This window comes from Equus asinus, chromosome 3 (genome assembly GCF_041296235.1).
Source record: "Equus asinus isolate D_3611 breed Donkey chromosome 3, EquAss-T2T_v2, whole genome shotgun sequence".
Classification (NCBI taxonomy): Eukaryota; Metazoa; Chordata; class Mammalia; order Perissodactyla; family Equidae; genus Equus; species Equus asinus.
Window position 1 is genome coordinate 121,698,402 of NC_091792.1, and position 4,573 is coordinate 121,702,974.

Below are 4,573 nucleotides of genomic sequence, written 5' to 3' on the forward strand. Positions count from 1 at the left end.
AGTATTCTCTTATGATCTCTTGTATTTCATTGGTATCTGTTGTGATTTCTCCTCTGTCATTCCTGATTTTATTAATTTGCGCTTTCTCTCTTCTTTTCTTGGTGAGTCTGGCTAGGGGTTTGTCAATTTTGTTAATTCTTTCGAAGAACCAACTCTTTGTTTCATTGATCCTTTCTATTGTCTTTTTTGTTTCAATATCATTTATTTCTGCTCTTATTTTTATTATTTCCCTCCTTCTACTGACTCTGGGCTTTGTTTGTTCTTCTTTTTCTAGTTCCGTTAGGTGTCGTTTGAGGTTGCTTACGTGACCTTTTTCTTGTTTAGTGAGGTGAGCCTGTATTGCGATGAATTTCCCTCTTAGGACTGCTTTTGCTGCATCCCAAATGATTTGGTATGTCGTGTTCTCATTTTCATTTGTCTCCAGATAATATTTGATTTCTTCTTTAATTTCTTCAATGATCCATTGTTTGTTGAGAAGCGTGTTGTTTAGTCTCCACATTTTTGCACCTTTCTCTGCTTTTTTCTTGTAGTTGATTTCTAGTTTAATAGCGTTATGATCAGAAAAGATGCTTGATATTATTTCAACTCTCTTGTATTTATTGATGTTTGCTTTGGTTCCCAAAATATGGTCAATCCTTGAGAATGTTCCATGTGCACTTGAGAAGAATGTGTAACCTGCTGTTTTTGGATGAAGTGTTCTATATATATCTATTAAGTCCATCTGGTCTAATTTTTCATTTAATTCTATTATTTCCTTGTTGATTTTCTGTCTGGATGTTCTGTCCATTGGTGTTAATGGTGTGTTGAGGTCCCCTACTATTATTGTATTGTTGTTGATGTCTTCTTTTAGTTCTATTAAGAGTTGCTTTACAAATTTTGGTGCTCCTGTGTTGGGTGCGTATATATTTATAAGTGTTATGTCTTCTTGGTGGAGAGTCCCTTTTATCATTATATACTGTCCCTCTTTATCTTTCTTTATCTGTTTTGCTTTGAAATCTACCTTGTCTGATATTAGTATAGCGACACCTGCTTTCTTTTGTTCATTATTAGCTTGGAGTATTGTTCTCCATCCCTTCACTCTGAGTCTGTGTTTGTCTTTGGGGCTGAGGTGTGTTTCCTGGAGGCAGCATATTGTTGGATCTTGTTCTTTGATCCATCCTGCCACTCTGTGTCTTTTGATTGGGGAGTTCAGTCCATTTACATTTAGAGTGATTATTGAGACGTGGGGGCCTACCACTCCCATTTTGTGTCTTGTTTTCCGGTTTTCTTCAGTTTCCTTTGTTTCTCGTCCCATGGTTTAATCTGTTCTGATGTAGAGCTGCTACTCTCTGTTGTTGTCCTTCTACTTATCTCCTCTGCTCTTGGTTTTGTAGCCCCTTTCCTTTTTTGGATTTTTCAGGAATGAGGGTTTTCCTGAGGATTTCCTGAAGAGGAGGTTTTGTGGCAATGAACTCCCTTAATTTTTGTTTATCTGGGAAAGTTTTTATTTCTCCATCGTATTTGAAGGATATTTTCGCTGGGTAGAGAATTCTCGGCTGTAGATTTTTGTCCTTCAGATTTTTGAATATATCATTCCACTCTCTTCTAGCCTGTAAAGTTTCTGCTGAGAAATCTGCTGATAGCCTGATGGGGTTTCCTTTGTAGGTTAGTTTCTTTTGCCTGGCTGTCCTTAATATTTTCTCCTTGTCGTTGACTTTTGCTAGCTTCACTACTATATGCCGTGGAGTTGGTCTTCTTGCATTGATAAACTTTGGAGATCTATTGGCTTCTGTCACATGAAGATCCATCTCCCTCATCAGATTTGGGAAGTTCTCAGCCATTATTTCTTTGAATAGGTTTTCTGCCCCTTTCTCCTTCTCTTCTCCCTCTGGTATACCTATAATCCTTACGTTGCATCTCCTAATTGTGTCTGATAATTCTCGGAGAGTTTCTTCATTTCTTTTAAGTCTTGCTTCTCTCTCCTCCTCTGCCTGCAACAATTCTATATTGCCATCTTCCAAATTGCTAATTCTTTCCTCCATATTATCGGCCCTACTGTTCAGAGCATCTAGATTTTTCTTAATCTCCTCTATTGTGTTCTTCATTTCCAATATTTCTGTTTGGTTCTTCTTTATCATATCAAACTCTTTTGTGACATAGCTCCTGAACTCGTTGAGTTGTCGGTCAGAATTCTCTCTTAACTCATTGAGAATCTTAATGATGGCTGTTTTGAAGTCATCGTCATTTAGGTTATATATCTCATTTTCTTTGGGATTGTTTTCTGTGTATTTGTTGCTTTCTTTCTGTTCTGGAGATTTAATGTATTTTTTCATATTGCTTGATGTTGTTGATTTGTGCCTCCGCATGGAGATAGAGTTTAGTTGCTCCTTTCACTTGTTTCAGCTGCTGCGGTGGGGGGAGCAGCTGTTTATACTTCACCAACCAGGAACCCTGTCCGTAGTTGCTAACTGGGCCTGGGCCCCTCTTCGTAGCCACAGTGGCCCTTTGGATTCCCTCCTCTGCCGTGGGGGCCGTCACAGGGGGGCTTCAGGCTGCAGGTGCCTACTGTTGCAGCCCACCTAGATGTGCTCTCTCCTTGGGGTCTGCAACGGTGTTATGGGCTTTTCCAGCGGCCAGGGTTGGGATCACTTATATTTGTCGCTCCGTTGCTGTCGGCACCCACCAAATCTCACTTGTCCTCTATGGGTTGCAGGAGAGCTATTGGTATCTTCTACAGTCTGTGGTTAGTACACCTAGCTATGCTGCTTTTGCCCTGGGGTCTTCCAGCCTTGTGGCTGGCGGCTGGGTGTCTTCTACTGGTGCTGTGCAGAGGCTTTCCCTAAGGCTGCTGTGAGCCTGTAGGGTTTCCCCCTAGGCTACTAAGCTGGGTCTCTGGAACTCTCTCCAGCCCCAGTCCTCTCTGAGATCTCCGGCAATCCCTAGCCTCACGGGGTGGGCAACGGCAGCTGGGGGTCGCCCCGCCCTCTGGGATTCTCTCCGGGCCTCTCCCGGAGCCGTGAATGTTCAGCGTGGCCCCTCTGCTAACGGCAGACAGAGAGTTTTGTCTGCTGCCCGGGCGGAGCTCCGGCGCTTCCCCTCAGGGTCGCAGAACCGGCCTTTGAAAGTTCCCCCGGCCCCGGTCCTCTCCGAGATCTCCGGCAATCCCTAGTCCCACGGGGCGGGCAACAGCAGCTGGGGGTCGCCCCGCCCTCAGGGCTTCTCTCCGGGCCTCTGCCGGGAGCCCTGAATGCTGGGCGTGGCCCCTCTGCTAATGGCAGACAGAGAGTTTTGTCTGCTGCCTGGCGGAGCTCCGGCGCTTCCCCTCCGGGTCGCAGGACCGGCCTTTGAAAGTTCCCCCGGCCCCGGTCCTCTCTGAGATCTCTGGCAATCCCTAGCCCCACGGGGCGGGCAACGGCAGCTGGGGGTCGCCCCGCCCTCTGGGATTCTCTCCGGGCCTCTCCCGGAGCCGTGAATGCTCAGCGTGGCCCCTCTGCTAACGGCAGACAGAGAGCCTTGTCTGCTGCCCGGGCGGAGCTCCGGCGCTTCCCCTCCGGGTCGCAGAACCGGCCTTTGAAAGTTCCCCCGGCCCCGGTCCTCTCCGAGATCTCCGGCAATCCCTAGTCCCACGGGGCGGGCAACGGCAGCTGGGAGATCTCCGTGCCCTCCGTGTCTCTCTCTGGGACCCTCCGGGCGCCCCGAGCACCAGGCTGGGTCTCCCCGCCAATGGCGGGGAGAGACTCTCCCCGCGGGCTCAGGTGTGCAACTCCAAAGTTTCCCTCTGCGTTTAGGAGTAATTGCAGGGGGTTTAGGTAGGGTTCTGGTCACCTGTTTCCACCGTCGCTCCTCTGTTGTGTTCTCGCTCCTGCCCTAGATGTGTGTGGATCCTCTGGGGGCGTCCGTTGGAAGAAAGCCGCTTGCGGGTACTAGGCTTCCCGTCGGGGTCGGAGAGTTTTCACCTATTTCCACATCCTCCCGGAGGAAAGTCCATCCGCCTTCCGATGTATAGTCGCGTGGGTGTCTCAGACGTCCTGAGATGCTGTCTGGATATCCTTTGTCAAGCGATAAGTGTCCAAATAATTGTAGACTCGAAGGGCGAGAGACAAAGAGGACTACTCACGGCGCCATCTTGGCTCTTCCGACTGTGACACTGTAATTCTTTTCAAACAGCTTTCACGTTTGTTGAGGAATCTGCCAAGCCTTAATGAGAGTGTTATACTTATGAGCACTAAGCTCAGGGCCAGAATGCCCGGATCCAGCCCCAGGCCCCTCACACTAGCCCTGTGATTGGGGCGTTATTTACCCTTGCCCCATTCGTAAACAGGGGTAAGCCTGCCCATCTCCGAGGTGGTTGTGAGGCTTACATGAGTGAATATATAAATACTTAGAACAGTGCCTGGCACAGAACAAATATGAGGTAAGTGTTCGTGTTATTAGACCCGTCAACACCAATTGTAATGCTTCCTGTCTGTGGTGTTACTGATTCTATTTTTTATGTACAGTGAAATCTGTTTTTGAAATTGCTCACTGGAAAAAGTAGCTGACATATTTTCTCAGCTTGGATTTTAAACTATACATGATCATTATCTCATCTCGT